This window comes from Pseudophryne corroboree, chromosome 1 (genome assembly GCF_028390025.1).
Source record: "Pseudophryne corroboree isolate aPseCor3 chromosome 1, aPseCor3.hap2, whole genome shotgun sequence".
Taxonomy (NCBI): domain Eukaryota; kingdom Metazoa; phylum Chordata; class Amphibia; order Anura; family Myobatrachidae; genus Pseudophryne; species Pseudophryne corroboree.
Window position 1 is genome coordinate 717,699,082 of NC_086444.1, and position 13,730 is coordinate 717,712,811.

The 13,730-nt window shown below is 46.3% G+C and overlaps 1 protein-coding gene and 1 pseudogene across 2 annotated transcripts in view; one reads left to right on the forward strand and one right to left on the reverse strand.

Moving 5' to 3' along the window:
* TEKTIP1 (tektin bundle interacting protein 1) overlaps nt 1-13,730 on the forward strand; it is a 126,716-nt gene that overhangs the window by 31,506 nt on the left and 81,480 nt on the right. The gene's annotated exons all lie outside the window — the stretch shown is intronic.
* Nucleotides 3,279-3,397, reverse strand: LOC134944553 (5S ribosomal RNA; annotated as a pseudogene).

Here is a 13,730-nt window from a genome sequence, read left to right on the forward strand (position 1 = left end):
GCACCGCAGAGGTCCTCTCCACGAAGGGAACTAGACGCTTAGCGTCTAGTTTACCTTCGTGGAGAGGACCTGTGCGGTGCGCGATGACATCATCGCGCACCGCACATCCTACAACAGTACAGGGGGCGTAACTGACCACGCCCCCTGAATGAAGCCACGCCCCCTAATGCCGCCCAGGTCGCCAGAAGCCCCAGAACCGGCCCTGCTTAAGATGCATGCGTTCTAGAAAACATATGAGAGACCTGTCATTTCTGTCTGTCAGGTTGGATATATTGTATGTAGTATGGAACTAATAGCAGTAGATGGTATGTGATAACTGCTGTTAAGCCCCATACACACTAGACAAGAAAATGAAAGATCTCGCACAGAAGGGCTGATCTGAACGAGATTCTCAGATCAGGTGCGTCAGGGTGGGATACCTGTGGACTTAGGAGAAATACTGTTATCAATGGTAAGTTCTTACTATAATATATATTTCTCCTGCAGGGTCCACAGGGTATCCACAGGATACATTGGGATGTCCCAAAGCAATTTATTGGTGGGGACGCTCCTGATTAGACAGAGGAGACAGAGAAGAATCCTTCTCCTGAATTCAGCGTCCTGAGAGGCAAAGGTATCAAGGCATAATGTCTACTGAATGTGTAACTGGAGAACATGTGTCTACCTAACATATCTATTCTGCTGAAGCAGCACATTGTGCTGCCCATAATGACCTACCTTACAAGTAGAATGAGCAAAGACATTAGCCGGAAACAGGGAGATCAGCTTGAGAATATGCTTCTGAAATTTTCATCCGAAGCCACTTTACCAGTTTCTGCTTATCCGCAGGCCATCCTCTTTTGTGAAATTCATAGCAAATTAAGAAAGTATCTGTCTTTCTGATGGCACTGGTATGATCCACGTAAATACTTAAGGCACGGACTACGTCCAATGATGCATCTCCCATAGCAAAATCCGGCCCCTAGAAGGCCGAGACTACATTTTCTTCGTTAAGATGGAATTTAGAAACCACCTTAGGAAGATACCCAGATTTGGTTCGAAGAACAGCTCTATCTGGATACAAAATTCAGAAATAGAGGATAACCTAACAATGCCCCTAAATCTGAAGTTCTTTTAACTAAAGCAAAAGTCAGTAGAAAGAGTACTTTAGCTGTCAACCGTTTAAGATCCAATCTTTCAAGTGGTTCAAATGGGACAACCTGAAGGGCCTTTTGGACTAACTTAAATCCCAAGGCACTGTAGGAAGAACAAAAGGAGGTTGAATGTGTTGCACTGCTTGGGAAAAAAGTGCGCACATCCTGTAGGTTAACAATTTTCTTTTTGGAACCATACAGTCTAAGCTGACACTTGTACTCTCAAGGAAGTCAGCCATAAACCTTTATGCATTCCTGCCTGAAGGAATGCTAAGACTCTGGAAACTCTGAAAACCAAGGGTCAAATTTTTGATCCCCGCACCATTGCATATAGGTGATAAATGCGAGCTGAGGAAATTTTCCTTGCTCTGAGCATAATTAGAATTACCTGTTGTGAGAGTCCTCTGGCCTTCAGGATGGAAATCTCGAAAGTCACTTCATCAAAGACACTCCATCCAGGTGTTTGTGATAACCAGAACTCTGAGACAGTAGATCTGGCCGTTGAAGGAGTAGGAATGGAGCATCCATCGACATCCTATGCAGATCTGTGTATCAATGTCTTCTGGACCAAGCTGGAGCTATTAATATCACAGCACCTTTACCTTGTCTTACCTTTCGTATCACCCTGTATCACAAGGCGATAGGTGGAAACACATGAACCAGACAAAAGTTGACAAGTCATCCGCAAGATCGCTCTGGGATTTGTTCTTGACCCGTATGTGAAACCTTTGTTGTTCTGACAGGACGGCATGAGATGCATCTCCAGTAGCCCCATTATCTACCAGAGTTTTTAAGACCTAGGGGTGTAAGTCCATACGTTTACCTGAATGGCGAGTTGACTGAGAAAATCTGCTTCCCAGTTTAGGACTGCCAGAATGAGTATTGCGGACAAGGCTGGCTAACGAGGTTCTGTCCACCTTAAAGTGTGACTTGCCTTCTTCATTATGTTTTGGCTGCAAGATCCTCCCTGATGGTTGAGGTACGCCACTGCCATTGCATGTCCGAGCAGATTCGATCTGGATTCATCAGAAGGATATTCTTTGCCGGAATAAATGCCATATATATGGCCCGAGGTTCCAATATATTTATTGGCAGGCAACATTTCTTCCTTGGTCCACTGCTCCTGGAAGCAACTCCTTCCTGACAATTCACCCCAGCTCCACAGGCTGGCATCCATTGTCAGAGTTGCCATCTGATATCCAAAGGAGCCTTCCTTTGTCCAGGATAGTATGTCCAATAACCATCAAGCTATAGACATCCTAACTTCCAGAGGAAGACCATAATCTGCGCTTTTATTGACTGATGAAAAAACCTTTCTACTAGGAAATGATCAGACATTGCAGATGTATCTAATGGAACTAAGTACACTCCATTATGTCCAATGTCTACACCATCAAACCCATCACATGCATTACCGCGTAAATGGATACCGTTTGACTGTGTAGCAACTCCTGAATCCTTAAATGAATTTTGGATATTTTGTTCAGAGGTAAATTACTCTCTGAATACCCAATTCCAACACAGCCCCAACCAGACTGAACCAGAAACGACTTTGCCCAATTTATGAGCCAACCATATCTCTGTAACAAGCGGTTGTCTGTTACAGATGACAGTGAATAATTTCTGAGACTGTGCCAGGATTATTAAGTCATCGAGGTATGGGTTTTTATAAAATACTTATCTCCTGCTAACAGAGACAAGATGTCAGCACCACCATAATTTTGGTGAATATTCTGAGAGCTGTGGTCAGCCCAAATGGTAGGGCCTGAAATTGAGGCTGGAGGATAGCAACCTAACATAGCGCTGATGGAACAGTGCTATAGGAACATGCAGATAGGCATCCTGAATATTCCGGAATGCCCTAAATCCTCCTGCTCTATGGCATAAATAATGGAACGTAAAGTCTCCTTATGAAACCTGAGGCACCCAAAAGTACTTGTTCAGTGCTTTGAGATTGAGTATGGACCAGAATGACCCATTTGGCTTCTGGACTAGAAACGGGTTGGAATCAAACCTTGTCCTCAATGTGCAGGAGGAACTGATTATCACTCCTGACTGAAGCACCTGAACTGCCTCTTGCAAAGCCCTAGTCTTTGTTTCCACTGACAGGCTGGTACATTTTTTAATGAGGGTGTTTCTTGAAAACACCTACAGCACTTGGTATTACCAGGTGGTTTACCATCCAAGTACTAACCAGGACCAACACTGCTTAGCTTCCAAGATCAGATAAGATTGGGCATGTCCAGTGTGGGGTGGCTGTAGATCATACCGTGAGATACCGCTTTTTTGCACCCAAACATCTGTAGTAGATAAGATGCCTATTTCTCCTTCCTTACATGTTTCTCTGACAATATGCAATGGCAGTTTTGTCAGACCACTCCTTGGTGGTCATTCCAAGTTGATCGCAGCCAGCAACTTTTTGCTGCTGCTGCGATCAACTAGCCCACGCCTATGGGGGAGTGTATTTTAGCTTAGCAGGGCTGCGATCGCTTGTGCAGCCCTGCTAAGCTAAAAAAAAGACCAGCACTATATCTCCTTACCCTGTCCGATGGATCCAGCGATGATGGGCTCGGCTTTGATGTCACTCCTCCGCCCTCCGTTCTCCTGGGCACACCTGCGTTTCACTCACCACTCCCCGAAAACGGCTCCAAACGGTCCGGATCTGCCCTGCACCGCCATCTTCCTGTCAATCTTCTTTACGGTGCATCCTGCAACCGCTTCCTTCTCAAGACGCAACGTAACCCGGTGACCCCTGTTGCCGGGCAACGTCGCGCATGCACACTGCGCCCGCCGCGCATGCGCATTCCGCACCCGTTCGCACCTCAGCGATAAGCCGCTGCGTGCGAACGCTTTGGAATGACCCCCCTTATTCATTATAGGATCTATAGGTTTTTATTGCCATTGCAAAGTAAAATTGTATGTCATTTTTTTTTTACTCTGCGTGTGTGTATTTTAAACTGTGTAATTTTTATGGAAATTTATTGATATAATAAATTACTAACGCGCTCTCTTGATAAATTGATCTTATATGTTATATATTTTTTTGTATACTATTGGCAGGACAGTACTGATAAATTGGGAGAAGCATTACAATTATAATTATATAAAAATTGGTTAAGCTTGGTGGCTTGGAAGCACTGGGACTTCGTTGTTGTATTATCTGTAGTAGACTGCTGCCAGCTCTGTGCAAACTGAAGAAATCAGCCTCCCACCCTGGGTCACCCCAGGTGGAGGCCTGCACCATCAGGCTGATGGCTTATCTTCAGATTTGAAAAACGGTCATCTGGTAGCCCAATACCTTTTAGTCCTACCAGACTTGTTGGATTGGGACTGTCTGCCTTTTATCCTTTCCTTTTCCTTGATTCCGAAGGGACCAGAAAGATGGAAACTAGGCTTGAATGCTTGTGTGAAAAACTTAACTTTCTTGGAGTCTGATTCCAAATACTGTTAATTCTTTACTAAAAAGAATATTTCCAGTAACAAAGATAAGACTCCAGAACCTACCTGGATTCTGAGTCAGCTTACCATGTACATAGCCAACCTGTTCTGCGAGCTGCTGCTGCTGTCTGAGAGGCAATGGTACCCATATCCATGTCCGCTTATCGCTGCCTGTTTGATATGCATTATGGAATTTTTGCCTTCTAGATGCCATTGAAAGATCTCCCTTCAATGCATCAGCCCAGGCTGCCACGGCTTACGCTATCTAAGCTGAAGCCAAGGCTGGTCTAATGATTGTCCCAGAATAAAAGAAAAAATGGTCTTTAGAAAACCATCGAGTCTCCTATCCGTGACATCATTTATTTATGTTGAAAACAAAAATAATGTAGATTTTCGCAACAATCTAAGATCTGAGAATCTACTTAGGGAGCCATCCTTATTTTTTTAAACAGTCCCCAGCTGGACGAGGATAATTGGAATTCCATTTCCTGGAATTCTAACTTCCTACTGGGCGTAACCCAACATAATTTCCATCAGCTGTTTTGGGACGTTTAAAGTAAACACAGCTGCCTTAGTTTCTAACACAGGCTCTGCTGAGGATCGAATGGCTTACATAGCACTAATTAGCTCAGGGATGCCTTCCAAAGTGCAATGAGTCCTCAACTAAACATGTGTAGACTGTGAAGATGTTGTATCATGTCTATGTGATTTACTTACCACCGGCCTTTCAGCCTGCCTTTGTTAAGAGGCTGCCATTCCCTAGGTGGATAACCTCAGAATGAAAGTTGCATGTAAGGGTTAATAGGATAAACTATCGCTGGTATAGGAGTTGGCATTATCTGCTCAGCTACAGATGGGTCCATGTTTATCTTGACCTTTATTAGGATTAACTGAGAAACCATGTTGTGCCTAGGCGCAGCAAACTAGCCAAGATAACCGTAGACCCATCTGTACATTGGATAATGTCTGTGCAAAGTAGCCCATGAAGGTTCAACCAGAACCTGTGCCTGCCACAGTTACTCAAGAGGCTTTGGAGACAACACAACCATTTTACACATAATCCAATTGAACCAGTCCTGATAGGTTAACCTAGCTCTGCAAGACAACATGAAATGAGTGTTGGTGCTGCTGTGGAAAGTGGATTTTTCTCACCCTTGCCGCTCTTAGACATGATAAATAAATCACACACCTTTACAGTGTTATTACTGTTATTACACAATTTGTGACTGTAATCACTTTAAAATTTGTTAAAGTGACATACAATCCGACCCTACCCTGCTTTACACCAGCATTGACGATTGGAATACACAGAAAAACTGCCAGAATTATAGTAAAGTCAGCAATCACACTAGCAGTCAGTCACAGGTTATACATTAGCATAATAAGCAATACGAGCACATAATCAACTACAAATACATTTCAAGTATGTAGGAGAAAAGAGGATTTTGGTACTTACCGATAAATCCATTTCTCTGAATCCTCTAGGGGACACTGGAGCATCCATTTACATTAGGGGTGTGAAGCTTGCAACCGGAGGTGTGGCACAATCTTAAATTAGCATTGTCTGCACAGTCGGCTCCTCCCCCTTCACATCTCTCCTGCCTCAGTTTGGAAAATTTGACTGAGAGACTAGGACATGACACTATAGCACCTGGCGAGGAACCGAACCGTACATCATATCAAACAGCCTCCAATAAACGGTAACCGAAAAAAAGAACGTTGTTTGTACGAATAGTTGGAACAAAAACTACAAACACAGCAGGTTGACAGCACCGAGGCGGGCGTCCAGTGTCCCCTAGGGGATTCAGAGAAATGGATTTATCGGTAAGTACCAAAATCCTCTTTTCTCTTTCATCCACTAGGGGACACTGGAGCATCCATTTACATTAGGGGACGTCCCAAAGTTATCCCCTAGGGAGGGAGTGCTGTCGGTGGCCTGCAAAACTAAACGTCCGAATTTATAATCTCCGGACGCAAAGGCATCAAGCCTGTAAAATTTCGCTAACGCGTGGGCTGAAGACCACGTCGCCGCTCTGCAAAGTTGAGTAGTGAAAGCACCTCTGGTAGCCGCCCAGGAGGCATCCACTGATTGGGTGGTATGAGCACCCGCCTGAACCGAAACCTGTGTGCTACAGGAATATAAGCTTGCCGAATGGCAAGTCCAATCCGTCTATCCAAAGACAGCATAGATGCTGCCCATTGTTTGGCCCATCATAAAGAACAAAACGAATGGACCGACTTTCTGAAGAGACGATGCACGGATACCCCTACAAGCTCGGACAACATCCAAGGACACGTCCCCATCTGCGAGACCCTAGGAAGATGGGGTCACGATTGGCTGTTTACGTGAACCCCCGAAACAACTCTATGAAGGAAATCGGCTCTTGTACAGAATTCTGCCCTATTCTCATGAAAAAAAATTTAAAAAAAGGACTTATACCCGATAAGGTTCCCAACTCAGAAAACCCACCTGGCCGAAGCCAAGGTAACCACTAATGTGACCCCACAAGAGAGATTTCAGGTCTGTTCTTGCTATCGGCTCAAAAGTTGGAGGACTCAAAAATTCCAACACCAAATTTAAGTCCCACGGCGTAATGGGGGGACGAAAAAGGGGTTGTATCCTCAGAACCCCCAGTAAAAAGGTTTGACCTCTAGCTAGGGTGCCAACCGCCGTAGAAATAGGATGGAGAGAGCCGAAATTTGAACCTTCAGAATGCCCAGTCTGAGCCCTACCTTTAGACCGGCCCGAAGGAAAAGTAGAAGTCTAGAAGTGGAAGTTCGTCGAATTCCACCCACGTTCTTGACACCAGTCCATGTATCTCTTCCACATTATGTAATAGTGCATGGCTGTGACCGGCTACCTAGCGACAATCCTTGTAGGAATGGCCATTCTCGGTATCCCTTTGTTTCTTAAGATCCGGGTTTCAATAGCCACGCCGTTAAACGCAACCTATGCATGACTGGGTATTGGAACGGTCCCCGAGATAACAGGTCTTCTCTCTGAGGTAACCGCCAAGGGTCATCCGCTAGTAACCCCTGCAGGTTTGAGTAACAATTCCTGCGGGACCAATCTGGTGCGATTAGAATCGCCCACATTCGTTCTCGTCTCAACCCTTTCAGAAACCTGGGAATGAGTGGGAAAAGTGGAAAAATGTGAACCGTCCAGTAACACCAAGGAAGTGTTAATGCGTCCCCTCCTTCTGCTGCTGGATCTCTTGTCCTGGACCTATATCTGGGCAACTGATGTTTTTGCCGCGACACCATTTGGTCGACTCGAGGTAGACCCCATCTCCTCGCCACCTGGTCGAAAATCCGTGGATGGAGGCACCACTCCCCCGGATGCATATCCTGACAATTGAGACAATCTGCTACCCAGTTCTCCACACCTGGAACGAACACTGCCGAGAAGATGATCTTTTGTCCTTCTGCCCACAACTTTGTGGCTTCCCGTAACGCCATCCTGCTATTTGATTCTCCTTGACGGTTTATGTAAACCGACGTCGTGACATGTCCGACTGTATCTTCAAGTGTTGACCCATGCCCAGGTCTTCGGTTAAGAGTAGCGCGTTGTAAACCGCTCTTAGCTCAAGAATGTTCATGGCGTCCACCTGCCTGAAACAGATGTCCCTCCAGGACAGCACCACAGCCTCTGAGACTGGCATACGTTGTTAGGACTCTCCAATCCCAAATGCCGAATCTGTTGTCGGATGCGAGATTCTTGTTCAACGACCACCAAGCTAAGGAGGGTCGTATGTGCGGTGGAAGTCGAAATACTGCAATGTAGAAGTCAACGTGAGCCTGCTCCCTGGGGTTTGTGACCTCAGCACCTGAGCCCCTAATCTCTGTAGGTCCTCGACCCTATACTCTTGTAGGAATACTCTCAATTGTACAGTGTCCACAATGAGACCAAGGAATGGAATCCGTTGAGTTGACCTGAGGTTGGATTTCTGGAAATTCACAATCCACCCTGGTAAATGACAAATTGATGTGACGTCTTAACATCCTTGAACAACTGTTCCCGAGAGGATGCTCTGATTAGTAGATCGTCTACATAGGGCATAATAGTGCCCCTCAACAGTCTCAATTCTGCAACCATGATTGCTATGAACTTCGTAAGGCTTACTGGGGCTGATGATCGACCGAACGCAAAGGCCCTGAAGTGGTAGTGATTCTTCACCTGTGCAAACTTTTAGTAAGCCTGGTGAGGGCCTCAGATTGGGATATGCAGATATGTATTATGTCCATTGATACCATGAATACGCCTTGTTCTAAGCCTGCATTGACCAACTGGATTGATTCCATGTTGAATTTATAGACCCTTAGAGACTGGTTTAAAAACCCTTTAAATTGAGTATCGGCCTGACTGTCCCATCTGGCTTTGCCATGACAAGAAGATTGGAATAGAAACCCGTTCCTCTGAGAGGTGGGAACCGGAATAATGACCTCTGACCGTAGCAAAGTTTAAATTGCAGTCAGCAGTGCTTTTGACACTCTACCCCTGGGACGTCGATTATCCAAAGTTCTGGTGGGGTTTTGGCCCAGAAGTCCCGAAAACCTTCCAAACGTGCGCCCACAAAGGGGGACCCCAGGTGAGCCGTCATGCCACAGTTTTGTCAGCAGGATTATCCTGCTTTCTGTTTGCTGCCTGTGAGCGGCCTCTACCTCTGCCCCCACGTACTTGTGTACCGAAACCTCTCCCTCGGGCTCGAAAGGACTGTGATCTAAATGATTTACACGCTGGACCCGAATAACCTGACCTGTGTAGCGGCTCTAGTACAAGGAGTAAGTAGAAGGGTGAACTTCTCTGTGAAATCCACTTGTCCAACTCCGATCTACCGCCTTCTTGGTGTCCGTCTTTTCTCTGAGCCATAAACTTTGTCTAGCCGATATGGCCGATGCGGAGATGCGCGAAGCTATTCTGCTAGGATCCTCTGAGGCTTGACACAAGTATGAAACAGATTCTTGAATGTGTTCCGCCAGTTGGGTAATCTTTTCCAAGCTATTGTCCTCCTCAATAGCCTGTACAAAATGCCCAGACCATGCTCCCATGGCCTTGTTGACCCAAGCACAGACGATTGCAGGTCTCTGTGCTGTACCAGCTGCTATGAAAATAGTTTAAAGCCGTGTCAACCTTTAAAGTCGTTACATTAGAAATGGGTAAGATTGTCTTCCCCGACAACCTTCCTAGGAAAGAATCCACTACTGGTGGAGTCTCCTACTTATCATTACACTGTTAGGTAGGAGATACGTTACTTGAAACCTTTTCGTAAATTGAAAGCGTTTGTCAGGTTGTTTCCCAGCGTCCTCCATCTGAGATTTGAGAGATGTAGGAATGGGAAACACCGCAGAATGCGGCTTTTGGGATTCGAACAATTCGAATTCTTCTGGCTCCTTTACTTTTTCTACTTTAAAGTATAGGATTCCCTTCAACGCTTCAAAAAAAAAATCAAAAAAGAATCAAGACCTGAGATTGCCGTGTCCTCCTCTGGGCAATCGGCGTCTAGGTTAGATTCCATTTACTCACCTAACAGAAAGAGTTCTTTTAACTGCCTTGCGCACCTTTGTTTTTGCAAGTGCGGGCAGCGTTAACCTGACAAATTCCTCCTCCTCATCTTTTTTTTTTTTTTAAACATTAAATTTTTATTGAAGAGTTTTCACACAGAAATGGGGAACAGAAAAAAGAGATAAGGTTAACATAGGGGTAGTCCAGAATGATTGCCATAAGCAAAGTACACACAACACACAGTTGGATGAATAATAAGAATTTACTTACCGATAATTCTATTTCTCATAGTCCGTAGTGGATGCTGGGGACTCCGTAAGGACCATGGGGAATAGCGGCTCCGCAGGAGACTGGGCACATCTAAAGAAAGCTTTAGGACTATCTGGTGTGCACTGGCCCCTCCCCCTATGACCCTCCTCCAAGCCTCAGTTAGGATACTGTGCCCGGACGAGCGTACACAATAAGGAAGGATTTTGAATCCCGGGTAAGACTCATACCAGCCACACCAATCACACCGTATAACCTGTGATCTGAACCCAGTTAACAGCATGATAACAGAGGAGCCTCTGAAAGATGGCTCACAACAATAATAACCCGATTTTTGTAACAATAACTATGTAAGTATAAGTATTGCAGACAATCCGCACTTGGGATGGGTGCCCAGCATCCACTACGGACTATGAGAAATAGAATTATCGGTAAGTAAATTCTTATTTTCTCTAACGTCCTAAGTGGATGCTGGGGACTCCGTAAGGACCATGGGGATTATACCAAAGTTCCCAAACGGGCGGGAGAGTGCGGATGACTCTGCAGCACCAAATGAGAGAACTCCAGGTCCTCCTCAGCCAGGATATCAATTTTGTAGAATTTTACAAACGTATTTGCTCCTGACCAAGTAGCTGCTCTGCAAAGTTGTAAAGCCGAGACCCCTCGGGCAGCCGCCCAAGATGAGCCCACCTTCCTTGTGGAGTGGGCATTTACAGATTTTTGGCTGTGGCAGGCCTGCCACAGAATGTGCAAGCTGAATTGTACTACAAATCCAACGAGCAATAGTCTGCTTAGAAGCAGGAGCACCCAGCTTGTTGGGTGCACACAGGATAAACAGCGAGTCAGATTTCCTGATTCCAGCCGTCCTGGAAACATATATTTTCAGGGCACTGACAACGTCTAGCAACTTGGAGGCCTCCAAGTCCCTAGTAGCCGCAGGCACCACCAATAGGTTGGTTCAGGTGAGACGCTGAAACCACCTTGGGGAGAAACTGAGGACGAGACCTCAATTCCGCCCTGTCCGAATGGAAAATCAGATAAGGGCTTTTTCAGGATAAAGCCGCCAATTCTGACACGCGCCTGGCCCAGGCCAGGGCCAACAGCATGACCACTTTCCATGTGAGATATTTTAACTCCACAGATTTAAGTGGTTCAAACTTCAAACCAATGTGACTTTTGGAACCCAAAACTACATTGAGATCCCAAAGTGCCACTGGAGGCACAAAAGGAGGCTGTATATGCAGTACCCCCTTTTACAAACGTCTGAACTTCAGGGACTGAAGCTAGTTCTTTTTGGAAGAAAATTGACAGGGCCGAAATTTGAACCTTAATGGACCCCAATTTAAGGCCCATAGACACTCCTGTTTGCAGGAAATGTAGGAATCGACCCAGTTGAATTTCCTCCGTCGGGCCTTACTGGCCTCGCACCACGCAACATATTTTCGCCAATTGTGGTGATAATGTTTTTGCGGTTACATCCTTCCTGGCTTTGATCAGGATAGGGATGACTTCATCCAGAATGCCTTTTTTCCTTCAGGATCCGGCGTTCAACCGCCATGCCGTCAAACGCAGCCGCGGTAAGTCTTGGAACAGACAGGGTCCTTGCTGGAGCAGGTCCCTTCTTAGAGGTAGAGGCCACGGATCCTCCATGAGCATCTCTTGAAGTTCCGGTTACCAAGTCCTTCTTGGCCAATCCGGAACCACGAATATAGTGCTTACTCCTCTCCATCTTATCAATCTCAGTACCTTGGGTATGAGAGGCAGAGGAGGGAACACATACCCTGACTGGTACACCCACGGTGTTACCAGAGCGTCTACAGCTTATTGCCTGAGGGTCCCTGGACCTGGCGCAATACCTGTCGAGTTTTTAATCATGTGGAAGACTTCTGGGTGAAGTCCCCACTCTCCCGGGTGGAGGTCGTGCTGAGGAAGTCTGCTTCCCAGTTGTCCACTCCCGGAATGAATACTGCCGACAGTGCTATCACATGATTTTCCACCCAGCGAAGAATCCTTGCAGCTTCTGCCATTGCCCTCCTGCTTCTTGTGCCACCCTGTCTGTTTACGTGGGTGACTGCCGTGATGTTGTCCGACTGGATCAACACCGGCTGACCTTGAAGCAGAGGTCTTGCTAAGCTTAGAGCATTGTAAATGTCCCTTAGCTTCAGGATATTTATGTGAAGTGATGTCTCCAGGCTTGACCATAAGCCCTGGATATTCCTTCCCTGTGTGACTGCTCCCCAGCCTCGCAGGCTGGCATCAGTGGTCACCAGGACCCAGTCCTGAATGCCTAATCTGCGGCCCTCTAGAAGATGAGCACTCTGCAACCACCACAGGAGGGACACCCTTGTCCTTGGTGACAGGGTTATCCGCTGATGCATCTGAAGATGCGATCCGGACCATTTGTCCAGCAGGTCCCACTGGAAAGTTCTTGCGTGGAATCTGCCGAATGGGATTGCTTCGTAGGAAGCCACCATTTTTCCCAGAACCCTTGTGCATTGATGCACTGAGACTTGGCTCGGTTTTAGGAGGTTCCTGACTAGCTCGGATAACTCCCTGGCTTTCTCCTCCGGGAGAAACACCTTTTTCTGGACTGTGTCCAGGATCATCCCTAGGAACAGAAGACACGTCGTCGGAACCAGGTGCGATTTTGGAATATTGAGAATCCAATCGTGCTGCCGCAACACTACCTGAGATAGTGCTACACCGACCTCCAACTGTTCCCTGGATCTTACCCTTATCAGGGAATTGTCCAAGGAAGGGATAACTAAAATTCACTTCCTTCGAAGGAATATCATCATTTCGGCCATTACCTTGGTAAAGACCCGGGGTGCCGTGTACCATCCATACGGCAGCGTCTGAACTGATAGTGACAGTTCTGTACCATAAACCTGAGGTACCCTTGGTGAGAAGGGTAAATTTTGACATGAAGGTAAGCATCCTTGATGTCCCGAGACATCATGTAGTCCCCTTCTTCCAGGTTCGCAATCACTGCTCTGAGTGACTCAATCTTGAATTTGAACCTCTGTACGTAAGTGTTCAAAGATTTTAGATTTAGAATCGGTCTCACCGAGCCGTCCGGCTTCGGTACCATAACAGTGTGGAATAATACCCCGTTCCCTGTTGCAGGAGGGGTATCTTGATTATCACCTGCTGGGAATACAGCTTGTGAATGGCTTCCAAAACTGTCTCCCTGTCAGAAGGAGACATCGGTAAAGCCGACTTTAGGAAACGGCTAGGGGGAGACGTCTCGAATTCTAATTTGTACCCCTGAGATATCACCTGAAGGATCCAGGGGTCTACTTGCGAGTGAGCCCACTGCGCGCTGAAATTCATTGAGACGGGCCCCCCACCGTGCCTGATTCTGCTTGTAAAGCCCCAGCGTATACTGA